The sequence below is a fragment of the Mobula hypostoma genome, chromosome 14 (assembly GCF_963921235.1).
Source record: "Mobula hypostoma chromosome 14, sMobHyp1.1, whole genome shotgun sequence".
Classification (NCBI taxonomy): domain Eukaryota; kingdom Metazoa; phylum Chordata; class Chondrichthyes; order Myliobatiformes; family Myliobatidae; genus Mobula; species Mobula hypostoma.
The window spans coordinates 58,838,576-58,853,515 of record NC_086110.1 but is presented as its reverse complement, the minus strand read 5'-3'; the positions used below and the strand labels follow the sequence as shown (position 1 = coordinate 58,853,515).

At 45.2% G+C, this 14,940-nt stretch overlaps 1 pseudogene; it reads right to left on the bottom strand.

Moving 5' to 3' along the window:
- Positions 1 to 415: 415 nt before the first annotated feature.
- On the bottom strand, positions 416 to 6,483 carry LOC134356537 (uncharacterized; annotated as a pseudogene).
- Positions 6,484 to 14,940: the final 8,457 nt, after the last annotated feature.

Sequence of the window (14,940 nt, the reverse complement as noted above, 5' to 3'; positions counted from 1 at the left end):
CTTTCATGGACCCTTAACCATAATAAAGTGTCATGTCTTGCTTGTGTATTGTGCAAATGCATGTGGGTGAATCCACTTCCCAAATCCTTATGTTAAGCAATGTTGCCATGAGATAATTTGCCCAGTTAATGTATATAATAAACAAACAGAATTGTACGAAGTGACAATCACAAAGTAATGTTCAAGATACTGGACTAACAGAGGGAGTTATAGACTATTGATCACATCATGGCAACTAGGATATTAAGTTCTGTTTACATATATTTACTGATGCCTCTGGACACATCTTCAGTGATGTTCCTCGAATCATCAGGTGTTTTGGGTCTTTCAACACCATACACCCTCCTCCAGGTGACCCAGCCGGGGCTGATCAGACCCCAGCTTGTGTCCAGATGGCTAGCTACTTATGACTCCATGGCTCCCCTCTTTTGAGCCACAGCCATCTTGAGGCCCTCTCTGCTGCATTGGTGGTACTGCGGGTGGCTCGCCTCTTCCTCTCTCCCTCGATGCCCAAATTGCTGAAACCTCTGGCAAAAGAACGGGCTGCAAATCCCCTACATCCAACCCAACCTCCACTGGGAGACACCTCGCTCTCCATCCAGCCTGCTGACAGTTGCTGACCATAGAAACATAGAAAATAGGTGCAGGAGTAGGTCATTCGGCCATTCGAGCCTGCACCACCATTCAGTATGATCATGGCTGACCATCCAACTCGGAACCCTGTACCAGCCTTCCCCCAATACCCGCTAATCCCTTTAGCCACAAGGGCCATATCTAACTCCCTCTTAAATACAGCCAATGAACTGGCCTCAACTGTTTCCTGTGGCAGAGAATTCCACGGATTCACCACTCTCTGTGTGAAGAAGTTTTTCCTAATCTCGGCCCTAAAAAGCTTCCCCTTTATCCTCAAGCTGTGACCCCTCGTTCTGGACTTCCCCAACATCGGGAACAATCTTCCTGCATCTAGCCTGTCCAATCCCTTTAGGATTTTATATGTTTCAATAAGATCCCCCCTCAATCTTCTAAATTCCAATGAGTATAAGCCTAGTCGATCTAATCTTTCATCATATGAAAGTCCTGCCATCCCAGGAATCAATCTGGTGAACCTTCTTTGTACTCCCTCTATGGCAAGGATGTCTTTCCTCAGATTAGGAGACCAAAACTGCACACAATACTCCAGGTGTGGTCTCACCAAGGCCTTGTACAACTGCAGTAGTACCTCCCTGCTCCTGTACTCAAATCCTCTTGCTATGAATGCCAGCATACGATTCGCCTTTTTCACCGCCTGCTGTACCTGCATGCCCACTTTCAATGACTGGTGTATAATGACACCTAGATTGCGTTGCACCTCCCCTTTTCCTAATTGGCCACCATTCATATAATAATCTGTTTTCCTGTTTTTGCCACCAAAGTGGATAACTTCACATTTATCCACATTAAATTGCATCTGCCATGAATTTGCCCACTCATCTAACCTATCCAAGTCACCCTGCATCCTCTTAGCATCCTCCTCACAGCTAACACTGCCGCCCAGCTTCGTGTCATCCGCAAACTTGGAGATGCTGCATTTAATTCCCTCATCTAAGTCATTAATATATATTGTAAACAACTGGGGTCCCAGCACTGAGCCTTGCGGTACCCCACTAGTCACTGCCTGCCATTCTGAAAAGGTCCCGTTTATTCCCACTCTTTGCTTCCTGTCTGCTAACCAATTCTCTATCCACATCAATACCTTACCCCAAAATACCGTGTGCTTTAAGTTTGCACACTAATCTCCTGTGTGGGACCTTGTCAAAAGCCTTTTGAAAATCCAAATATACCACATCCACTGGTTCTCCTCTATCCACTCTACTAGTCACATCCTCAAAAATTTCTATGAGATTCGTCAGACATGATTTTCCTTTCACAAATCCATGCTGACTTTGTCCGATGATTTCACTGCTTTCCAAATGTGCTGTTATCACATCTTTGATAACTAACTCTAGCATTTTCCGTACCACCGATGTCAGGCTAACTGGTCTATGATTCTCCGGTTTCTCTCTCCCTCCTTTTTTAAAAAGTGGGGTTACATTAGCCACCCTCCAATCCTCAGGAACTAGTCCAGAATCTAAAGAGTTTTGAAAAATTATCACTAATGCATCCACTATTTCTTGGGCTACTTCCTTAAGCACTCAGGGATGCAGACCATCTGGCCCTGGGGATTTATCTGCCTTTAATCCCTTCAATTTACCTAACACCACTTCCCTACTAACATGTATTTCCCTCAGTTCCTCCATCTCACTGGACCCTCTGTCCCCTATTATTTCCAGAAGATTATTTATGTCCTCCTTAGTGAAGACAGAACCAAAGTAGTTATTCAATTGGTCTGCCATGTCCTTGCTCCCCATAATTAATTCACCTGTTTCTGTCTGTAGGGGACCTACATTTGTCTTAACCAATCTTTTTCTTTTAACATATCTATAAAAGCTTTTACAGTCAGTTTTTATGTTCCCTGCCAATTTTCTCTCATAATCATTTTTCCCCTTCCTAATTAAGCCCTTTGTCCTCCTCTGCGGGACTCTGAATTTCTCCCAGTCCTCAGGTGAGCCACTTTTTCTGGCTAATTTGTATGCTTCTTCTTTGGAATTGATACTATCCCTAATTTCCCTTGTCAGCCATGGGTGCACTACCTGCCTTGGTTTATTCTTTTGCCAAACTGGGATGAACAATTGTTGTAGTTCATCCATGCGATCTTTAAATGCTTGCCATTGCATATCCACCGTCAACCCTTTAAGTGTCATTTGCCAGTCTATCTTAGCTAATTCACATCTCATACCTTCAAAGTTACCCTTCTTTAAGTTCAGATCCTTTCTTTCTGAATTAACTATGTCACTCTCCATCTTAATAAAGAATTCCACCATATTATGGTCACTCTTACCCAAGGGGCCTCTCACGACAAGATTGCTAATTAACCCTTCCTCATTGCTCAATACCCAGTCTAGAATAGCCTGCTGTCTAGTTGGTTCCTCGACATGTTGGTTCAAAAAACCATCCGGCATACATTCCAAGAAATCCTCTTCCTCAACACCTTCACCAATTTGATTCACCCAATCTATATGTAGATTGAAGTCACCTATTATAATTGCTATTCCTTCATTGCACACTTTTCTAATTTCCTGTTTAATACCATCCCCACCTCACTACCACTGTTAGGTGGCCTGTACATAACTCCCACCAGCGTTTTCTGCCCCTTAGTGTTATGCAGCTCTACCCATATTGATTCCACATCTTCCCGGCTAATGTCCTTCCTTTCTATTGCATTAATCTCCTCTCTAACCAGCAATGCTACCCCACCTCCTTTTCTTTCATGTCTATCTCTCCTGAATATTGAATATCCCTGAATGTTGAGCTCCCATCCCTGGTCACCCTGGAGCCATGTCTCTGTGATCCCAACTATATCATATTCATTAATAACAATCTGCACTTTTAATTCATCCACCTTGTTATGAATGCTCCTTGCATTGACACACAAAGCCTTCAGGCTCGCTTCTACAACACTGTTAGCCCTTATACAATTATGTTGAAAAGTAGCCCTTTTTGATTTTTGCCCTGGATTTGCCGGCCTGCCACTTTTACTTTTCACCTTACTACTTTTTGCTTCTACCCTCATTTTACACCCCTCTGTCTCTCTGCACTTGTTCCCATCCCCCTGTTATGAACTAACCTCCTCTCTCCTAGTCTCTTTAATTTGATTCCCACCCCCCAACCATTCTAGTTTAAAGTCACCTCAGTAGCCCTCACAAATCTCCCTGCCAGGATATTGGTCCCCCTAGGATTCAAGTGTAACCAGTCCTGCGTACTTGGAGAGCTTCCTTTCAAAGGCCTCTTCCAAGCGATCCATGGGACTGTCAGCTTCAGCAGCACCACTTGCTTAGTAGACTCAGACACTAGGACAATGTCTGGTCACAGGGTGGTGGCTGCGATATGGTTGGGGAACATCAGCTGCTGTTCGAGGTCCACCAACAGCTGCCAGTCCCTTGCAGAGGTCAGAATGCCTGCAGATGTTCCTTTGGCAGGTATTGGCTGCTCCCCAGCTCTGACAAAGGCAAAGGTCTGCTTGAAGGGTTGGGACCGCTTCGCCCACTCAACTCCCGCGCTGACAGCTTCAGCGATGGTCTTCAGGACCTGATCATGTCTCCACCTGTACCGTCCCTCACCAAGTGCCCTTGCACAGCCACTGAGGATGTGCTCCGGAGTTCCTCACTTGGAGTACAGTGGGCACGCAGATGACTCTGCCTTGCCTCATGTGTGCAGGTTTGATGGGCTTGGAAGCACATCGTACACTGCCTGGATGAGAAATTAGATGCGGAGTGGCTCAGCTTTCCAAAGCTCAGCCCAGGTCACTTTCCTCTCAACCACATTCTCCCATCTTGCCCAAGCTCCCTGTTGCTTCATTCCCATTGCCTTGCAGGTTCTCATCTCCTCCACTGCTGCTCTCACTTCCTCCTGAACTGGGCAGCACCGTTCCTTCCTCCTGGTATCCATTTGGGGAGTTGGAAAGGATCCTAGCCCAGCTCGGCCTCGTGTGACCACTCCCACCAGCCTCCTGTAACGCAGCCTCACCTCTGCTTCCTGAACAGCTTCTTCTGCCCTCCACTTCCTGCTAGTCCTCACTTGGATCCCTGCTCTAGCCACCTTCGGATCACTTGAGTCCCTATACTGTAGCACTCCTCTGGCTCTCGTTACCTTGAATTCCTCCTCCAAGGATTTGAAGGGCAGTTGCAGTTTGTTGTGGTGTCCATAGAGTGCGATGCTGCTCAGGCTCTTTGGCAGCCCCAGCCATCTCCTGAGGTGGTTGCTGACCCTCCTTTCTAAGGTTTCGACTGTCAAAATTGGAACTGCATTGATGAGGAGGGGCCACAGGATTCTGGGAGGAATCCCATGCTGATACACCCAGGCTTTAAACTTCCTGGGTAGGCCGGACTTGTCCACAGATTTCAGCCAGCCATCCAACTTGGTGCAGGTTGCCTGAATGGATGTTGTGTCCCTTAAAGAGCTGTCAAAAACTTTGCCTAAGCTCTTGACTGGCTTTTCTGTGATGGTTGGGATGGCTGTGCCTGCGATGCTGAACCGGAACTTGTTCTTCACCTTCCCTTTCCTCAGCACCATCGATCTTGATTTGGCAGGTTTGACACGCATCCAGGCCCACTCCACCAGCTTTTCGAGCCCGTGCAGAATCCTCCGGCTGTCTGGGACTGATTCTGTGGTGACTGTGAGGTCGTCCATGAATGCCCTGATAGGTGGTTGCCATTGAGCGGAATTCATTCTGGGCCCTCTGCACTCTGGTTCAGCAGACTTAGTGAGCATGTTCATGGCTAGGGAGAACAGTGTCACTGAGATAGTGCACCCTGTGATGATGCCGACCTCCACCTTGTGCCAGGTTCTTGTAATTGCTCCTGAAGAGACCCTCATCCTGAAGTTGCTGTAATAATCAGCGATAAGATCTCTGATACTGCTGGGGACATGATGTTTTGTCAGTGTGAGCTGCACCAGCTTATGTAGAATGGAGCCATATGCATTTGCCAGGACGAGCCACAACACTAACAGGTTACCCTTGTTCTCTCTGGCCTCCCTGATGAGCTGTGTCACCACACCAGTGTGCTCCAGACAGCCGGGAATCTCTGAAATGCCACCTTTATGGACTGATGTATTAATACAGGTGTTCTTTACTAAGTAGGTGCACAACCGTTTGGAAACGGCACTGAAGAAGATCTTCGCCTCGACACACAGCAGGGAGATGATGCGAAACTGATCTATCTGGGTGGCATTTTCCTCCTTCGGGATCCACACCCCTTCAGCCACTCTCCACTGTTCTGGGATCTTCCCCCTTCTCCAGAAGACTTGCAGGATCTTCCATAGACGCAGCAGGAGATTGGGGTAGTTCTTGTACACTTAGTACGAGGTGTTGCTTGGTCCTGGAGCCGAACTTGCCCTTGCTTTGCAGATGACCTCTCTGACTTCCTTTGGCTGCAGCTCTGACATGTTCAACTGCACATCCAGTTCAGGTGGGTCTATTAGGATGTTGCACTCTCCCAACTCCTGCTCTCTTTCAGGATCATCATAAATCTTCTTCGGATGTTGGTCTATGTCTTCCTGCGAACAGGCCAGTTTCCCACTGCGCTTCTCCCCCAGCAACTCCTTGGTGAACTTGAAGGGGTTGGCGATACAGGCAGCATGTTTTCGGGCCCTTTCACGACACCGCCAGCGATGCCACTCTGCCCGGCGGAGGACCCTGATCTTCTCTTGTCTTATGCACATCAGCTGGGCCAAGCCAATGCGCTCCTCTTCCCCTGCCTCCTTGTATTGGGACTTCACCGCTTTCATCTCTTGCCTGATGTTGTGGATCCTCAACGCTCTTTGGTTCTTTGAGGAAGGTGTTCTGGAGCCTTCCTTCTCCTCTTCTCCGAACCGTTCAGCTGCGATGTTGACAATAATTGTTGTCATGGCTTGTAGCTTCCTATCGACCTCTCCCTTTGCCGTTGCCTCCAGAATTTGGTTGACATCTTTGTCAAACTGCTTCCACAGCGAAGTCATGTTAGCTGCAGGCCATTTGATCCACCTCCTGTTGGACTTGATGTTCGAGGGATTAGTTTGCAACACTTGGAGGTTCCGGGTACTATGGGGTGACTCCGGGCCTGACACCTCCTTCGTCTCACCAGGTTGGACACCTGCGCGTTGTGCTGCTCCTGCTGCTGCCAGTCACTTCATCCTCGCTTGGTGGATCTTCAAGCCGTAATTGTTCTTGCCACATGTGCACTGCTTGCTCATCGTCGTTTGTTCACTGCCTGGGTCTGATGCTGTTGTGTCCGTCCGACTGGGGTGCTCATCCTCACCCCCCTCTCGGGCACCCCGGGGGTATCTTTCCCTCAGATTCATCTTAGCTTTTGTGGGGGTCCTCCTCTCAGAGAACGCAGATTGGGTTGCCAGCCCGTTCTGCCCCGGTTGCCGTCTCTCCGGGCTGTCACTGACTCTCCAGTCATCACCACTCTTTTCGCGGTTGTCACCCAGTCTTTCCTGGTTGTCACTGCTGAACTCAGGGTGTAAGCTGTGTACATACATCTACTGATGCCTCTGGACACATCTTCAGTGATGTTCCTGGAATCATTGGGTGTTTCGGGTCTTTCAACATCATACACCCTCCTCCAGGTGACCCAGCCAGGGCTGATCAGACCCCAGCTTGTGTCCAGATGGCTGCTACTTATGACTCCATGGCTCCCCTCTTTTGAGCCACAGCCATCTTGAGGCCCTCTCTGCCGCATTGGTGATACTGCGGATGGCTCCCCTCTTCCTCTCTCCCTCAATGCCCAAATTGCTGAAGGCTCTGGCTAAAGAATCCCCTATATCCCCTAATGCCCTCAAGTAATTAAATCTGAATTTAAAAAAAAAACTTGTTTCTGTAGTGATAATCATAAAAAACAATGCCATGATGAACCAACAACTCGGAAGAATATTTACTTGTCCTGCCCCAACTGGAAATATAAATGACTCCAGGCCCACCAATATTGATAACTCTTCACTTATTCCTCAGAACATGGGGTATAAAGGTGGACTTTACATGATGGTGTCTGTGAACAAATAAAATATACATCATCATATAGGAATTGACGAAACAACAGATTACATGGTGAGCACAAAGTGCTGCAGTTTTCCTAGAGCCTAGTCTGTGTCATTGAAGTATCTAAAGAATGGGGGCGGGCTAATGGTATGGAATCTAGAGGGGCTTATTCAGTAATGGTGTCAATGGGATGAAAATAACTCAATGAACATTTGAAGAACAAAACTACAGGTGCTGGCATCTGATATAAAAGGAGAAAATGCTAAAAAATACTCATGAGTTAGACACATCTGTGAAGAAAGTGAGCTAACATTTTAAGTTAATTCTGATGAAATAATCTTTAACCTGAAATACTTGTTTTTATCTCTATAGATATTTCCTGACCCGCTATTTCCATCATTTTTATGAATTTCCTGACAATTTTTGAAATTAAGGGAAACAAGTAGTGAGATCATGGAAACTGTACAGATTGAAAAGGAGGAGGTGCTTGCTGTCTTGAGGAAAATTAAAGTGGATAAATCCCCGGGACCTGACAGGGTGTTCCTTTGGACCTTGAAGGAGACTAGTGTTGAAATTTCAGGGGCCCTGGCAGAAATATTTAAAATGTCGCTGTATACAGGTGAGGTGCCGGAGGATTGGAGAGTGGCTCATGTTGTTCCGTTGTTTAAAAAAGGATCGAAAAGTAATCCGGGAAATTATAGGCCGGTAAATTTAACGTCGGTAGTAGGTAAGTTATTGGAGGGAGTACTAAGAGACAGAATCTACAAGCATTTGGATAGACAAGGACTTATTAGGGAGAGTCAACATGGGTTTGTGCGTGGTAGGTCATGTTTGACCAATCTATTGGAGTTTTTCGAGGTTACCAGGAAAGTGGATGAAGGGAAGGCAGTGGATATTGTCCACATGGACTTCAGTAAGGCCTTTGACAAGGTCCCACATGGGAGGTTAGTTAGGAAAATTCAGTCGCTAGGTATACATGGAGAGGTGGTAAATTGAATTAGACATTGGCTCAATGGAAGAAGCCAAAGAGTGGCAGTAGAGAATTGCTTCTCCGAGTGGAGGCCTGTGACTAGTGGTGTGCCACAGGGATCAGTGCTGGGTCCATTGTTATTTGTCATCTATATCAATGATCTGGATGATAATGTGGTAAATTGGATCAGCAAATTTGCTGATGGTACAAAGATTGGAGGTGTAGTAGACAGTGAGGAAGGTTTTCAGAGCCTGCAGAGGGACTTGGATCAGCTGGAAAAATGGGCTGAAAAATGGCAGATGGAGTTTAATACAGACAAGTGTGAGGTATTGCATGTTGGAAGGACAAACCAAGGTAGAACATACAGTAAGGCACTGAGGAGTGCAGTAGAACAGAGGGATCTGGGAATACAGATACAAAATTCCCTAAAAGTGTCATCACAGGTAGATAGGGTCGTAAAGAGAGCTTTTGGTACATTGGCCTCTATTAATCAAAGTATTGAGTATAAGAGCTGAAATGTTATGACGAGGTGGTATAAGGCATTGGTGAGGCCGAATCTGGAGTATTGTGTTCAGTTTTGGTCACCAAATTACAGGAAGAATATAAATAAGGTTGAAAGAGTGCAGAGAAGGTTTACAAGGATGTTGCCGGGACTTGAGAAACTCAGTTACAGAGAAAGGTTGAATAGGTTAGGACTTTATTCCCTGGAGTGTAGAAGAATGAGTGGAGATTTGATAGAGGTATATAAAATTATGATGGGTATAGATAGAGTGAATGCAAGCAGATTTTTTCCACTGAGGCAAGGGGAAAAAGAAACCAGAGGACATGGGTTAAGGGTGAGGGGGAAAAAGTTTAAAGGGAACATTAGCGGGGGGCTTCTTCACACGGAGAGTGGTGGGAGTATGGAATGAGCTGCCAGACGAGGTGGTAAATGTGGGTTCTTTTTTAATGTTTAAGAATAAATTGGACAGATACATGGATGGGAGGTGTATGGAGGGATATGGTCCGTGTGCAGGTCAGTGGGACTAGGCAGAAAATGGTTCGGCACAGCCAAGAAGGGCCAAAAGTCCTGTTGCTGTGCTGTAGTTTTTCTATGGTTTCTATGGTTTTACCCTGTTTATAACTTTAGGTTCAGGGAAAAAACTTCCTGTAGCTATTTTCTCCTGGTTTCAACAATTTTAAGGAACAACAGCTAATAATCATGTTATTATATTGGAAACAATTCAGATTTTGACATAATTTAAAATAAAACATGGAGAGACATATGTGATTCCCAGATCCATATTGCCTTCATGATAAAGGGATCGTTTTCATCATGAGCTAGCAAAGTACAATCTCTAATGTGGACCAAATGATAGATTAATGGAAAGCCAAACATCCCAGACAACATCTGGCAGGCTCTTCTTCTTACTGTAGTCCTGATGGCTCTACTCTCTTCTAGTACAGAGGACATCCCGCTGAGTTTCTGCACCAGCATTGTGGACCTATGTAAATCCACTGGGCTCTCTTTATGCCCTGATTCTTACCTCTCCTCTTTTGATGATGTTCTGAGTGTGGCTGCTCTCTGATTACCATAGAGAGTTTGGCTAACAATCCATTGGTCATTAGTATAAAGCAGAATAAGACCAGACCAAAAGACATAGGAGCAGAATTAGGCCATTCAGCCCATCGAGTCTACTCTGTCATTTTATCATGGTTGATCCCAGATCCCATTCAATCCCATCAACTGCCCTCTCACCGTATCCCTTGATGCCCTGACCAATCAGGAATCTATCAACTTCCGCTTTAAATATTCCCACGGACTTGGCCTCAAACACAGTCTGCGGCAGAGCATTCCACAGGTTCACAACACTTTAGCTAAACAAATTCCTCCTTACTTATGTTCTAAAAAGTCACTCCTCAATTTTGAGGCTGTGCCTTCTAGTTCTGGATACCCCCACCAGAGGAAACATCTTCTCCACATCCATCTTATCTAGTCCTTTCAACATTCAGTAGGTTTCAGTGAGATCCCCACACATTCTTCTAAATTCCAGTGAGTACAGGCCCAAAGCTGCTAAATGCTCCTCATATGTTAACCCCTTCATTCCCAGAATCATCCTTGTGAACCTCTTCTGGACTCTCTCCGATGATAATATATCCTTTCTGAGATTAGGAGCCCAAAACTGTTGACAATACTCTAAGTGCAGCCTGACATGTGTCTTATAAAATTTCAGAATTATCTCCTTGTCTTTATGTTCTGATATTGATAGGCATCCATTAGTCTAGTGAGACCATGGATTTGCGCCTTGGAAGGTTTCCAGGGTGCAGGCCTGGGCAAGGTTGTATGGAAGGCCGGCAGTTGCCCATGCTGCAAGTCTCCCCCCTCCACGCCACAGATGTTGTCCAAGGGAAGAACACTAGGGCCAAGACAGCTTGGCACCGGTGTCATCGCAGAGCAATGTGTGGTTAAGTGTCTTGTTCAATGACACAACACGTTGCCTCAGCTGAGGCTTGAACTAGCGACTTTCAGATCACTAGACCAATGCCTTAACTACTTCGTCATGTGCAAACACACTCCTTATGTTCTATTTCCCTTGAAATAAATGTCAACATTGTATCTTCCTTTTTTACTACAAAATCAACCTGTGAATTAACCTTCTGGGAGTCTTGTACAAGAACCCCAAAGTCCCTTTGCACCTCTGATTTTTGAATTTTCTCCCCATTTAGATAATAGTCTGCACTATTGTTTCTTTTACTAAAATGCATTATCATGCATTTCCTAACACAATATTCCATCTGCCACTTTTTGCCCATTCCTCCAATTTTTCCAAGTCCTGCTTTAATTGCATGGCTTCCTCAGCACTACCTACCCCTCCACCTACCTTTGTATCATCCACAAACTTCGTTACTGTCATGGGGGGGTGTGTGTTGGGAACAGATTCAAATGCAAGACACAGACACTGAAGTACTAGGAACAGGAACAGACAAAACTAAATGACAGGACAGGATGCAGACTAGGAGTAAGGACAGGAACACAGACTAGGCTAGAGAAGCAGGACCAGGACGAGGGACTGGGAACAAGGAGCCTGAGCATGGACTCTGACCCAGAGACTGGACAAGGACCCAGAACCTGGGTCTTGACTCGGGCTCGGACCCCAAAACTAGGCAAAGATATGACGAGGCCTGGACTCTTGGAGACCAGGCGAAGACATGATGAGGCCTGGACTCTTGGAGACCAGGCGAAGACATGATGAGGCCTGGGCTCTTGGAGACCAGGCGAAGACGTGACGAGGTTTGGGTTCTTGGAGGCTAGACGAGGACATGACAGGGTACTTCGAGGCAACTCCTAGGCAGGACATGGGACTCCTGGGCAGGATGCAGGACTACCCCCCACGGAGACACGGGAGAGGAGGGAATGGACCCAACCGCAGGGTAACGGCAATCATCCTGGCTTACCCAACGGAGGCAAGGGACAGGAAGAGACAGAACCAACTGCACAGTAACGGCAATTGGCCTGGCTTAACAGACGGAGGCAAGAGACAGGAAGGGAGCTAAGTCTGGGGTGGCTCCAAGACTCGAGGCAGCCGGTAACCTCAGCGGGCTACGAAACAGCCAAATCCATATCTCGATGACTGCACTAGCCTTCCACCGGTGGGTTGCTCCAAAGAGAGACTGACGAGATGACCCAGCAACCACACTCGATCCCAGGGCCACTTATATTCCCAGCCCCAAGATGAGCATCAGATGCTTATGTTTAAGTCCAACCAAAACAAGGGTCAGCCGGAAGACCCAGAGTCCGGAGTCCGTGGACTGGACTGTGAACCGGAATGCGGACTTCAGACTGGACCATGACAGCCACAAAGCCATCAATTCCACTATCTAAATCATTGACGAACAATATGAAAAGTAGTGGCCCTAATAATGACCCCTGAGGAACACCACTAGTCACTGACAGCCAACCAGAAAAGGCCCCCCTTTATTCCCATTCGCTGCCTCCTGCCTGTCAGCTATTTTACTATCCATGCCAGTATATTTCCTGTAACAAAGTAGGATTTTATCTAGTTAACCAGCCTCATTTGAGGCACCTTATCAAATGCCTTCTGAAAATCTCAGTAAATGATGTCTACTACCTCACCTTTGTCCACCATGCTTGTTTCTACTTTGAAGAGTTCCAACAGATTTATCAGTCAAGATTTTGCTTTACATGAAACATGTTGACTTTGACTTATTTAACATTAGTCTCCAAGTACCCCAAAACCTCATCCTTAATAATAGACTCCAACATTTTCCCAACCACTGAAGTTAGGCTAACTAGCCTACAATTACCTCTTGTTTGCATTCTTCACTTCTTCCACTCCTCTGGGATCATGCCAGAATCAAGTGATTCTTGAAAGATCATGACCAATGCATCCGTTATCTCTTCAGCAACCTCCTTCTGGACTCTGGGATGTAGTCCATCTGGTCCAGGTGACTTATCCACCTGAAGATCTTTGAGCTTGCCCTAACACTTTTTCCTTTGTAATAGCAATTGTACATAGTCCTGCTCCCTGTCCCTCATGGATCTCTGGCATACTGCTAGTGTCTTCCACGGTAAATACTGAAGCAAGATAGTCATTAAGTTCATTTGCCATTTCTTTGTCCTCCATTACTACCTCACCAGCCTCATTTTCTAGTTGTCCAATATCAACTCTCACCTCCATTTTATTCTTCATTTAACTGAAAAATCTTTTCGTATCCAGCTTTATATTATTAACTAGTTTGCCCTCATATTTCATCTTTTCCCTTTGTATAGCTTTTTAATTGTCTTTTGTTAGAATTTAAAAGCTTTCCTATCATTCAACTTCCCAGTCAATTTGCTACCTTATATTGTTATAAACCAGCAGCAACAGAGATGAATTTGAGTCGAGTTTTTATAAAATAAGCAACGACATTTATTAACCTCTACTCAAATAAACATGGAACAGTAAACGAACCATTAACTTAAACGGATGTTAACAGCGGTATGCTTCTATAGTTATCAAACAGTCGAACTTAAAGACAATTCTTAACAGATCATATTTAAGCACAGTCTTAAGGTGGTAATTTAATAAGTCCAAATGGTTCCTGAAATATTTGAGAGGAGAGAATTCCCAAACCAGCTTTGGATCAGTCCCCGAAGTAAAGACATCACTACTGATGCAGCTCCCAGCCAAAATGCCTTAGCCGAAGTTATGACGCAGAATATGATTTCTCAAAGTAACTGACTTTTCGACAAAGTGATCATCACACCATACCCAAACCATGTCAGGGTTAACAAAATGTGCATGTCACATATGGACTTTCCAAATGTCAGTCACACCTGTAATGCGCCAAATGCCACTGGTTAACCCCAATCCTTTTGGGGTTCGTTCGGAGCTGGGGATTCTTCACTCTCACTTTTTCTTCTTCTCCAATGGCGTAAGTACCAACGGTGGACTCCCAGCAAAATGAACTACGCAACAACTGCAGTTTCCCCTTATAAACCAGTTGGAACATGCCCTCATGTGACATCACATCACCCCACTATCACAAGACAATTACATCATTCCAATGGCACGAGACCATTACATCATTCCAATAGCATAAGACAATTACATCATTTTCACGAGATACTCACGGGACTGGTAACAATATGCCCTTTCCTTGGTTTAAATGCAGTCCTTAACTTCCCTTTCTGCCACAGTTGCCTAGCTCTGCCATTTGAGAAATTCTTCTTCTGTTGAACATATCTATCTTGCACCTTGTGAACTATTCCCAGAAATTTCAGCCACCTCTGGTCTGCCATCATTCCTGCCAGCATCCCCCTCCAATCCACCTGGGCAAGCTCCTCTTTCTTTGTTTTTCAATCTTTTTATTAGTTTTATAATGATAAACATACCATAATATCGATACAGAATTGCTGGGATTACATTGTTTTTATTAACATAGTTAAATATAAACTCATTTAACCATGAAACAACTATCCAAAAATAGATCAGAAAATCGTACTATACCTTTAGTTTTCCAAGCTAGGTATGCTTCATCCATAGCAGAGGGCTGACAGAAGAAATTAGATACAATTTCTTAAGCTCCTCTTTCATGTGTCTGTAATTCCCTTTATTCCATTGGGATACTGGTACATCCGACTTATGCTTCTCCCACTCAAGTTGCGTATGAATTTAATCATATTGTGATCATTACTTCCTAAGGGTTCCTTTACGTTAAGCTTCTTAATAAGATCTAGATTATTACTCAACATCCAATGTAAGATAGCTTTTCCCTGAGTAGACTTGAGCACAAGCTGCTCAAAAAAACTATCTCGTAGGCATTCAACGAATTCCCTCTCTTGTGATCCGACACTAACCTGATTTTCCCAATCCCCTTGCATATTGAAGTCCCC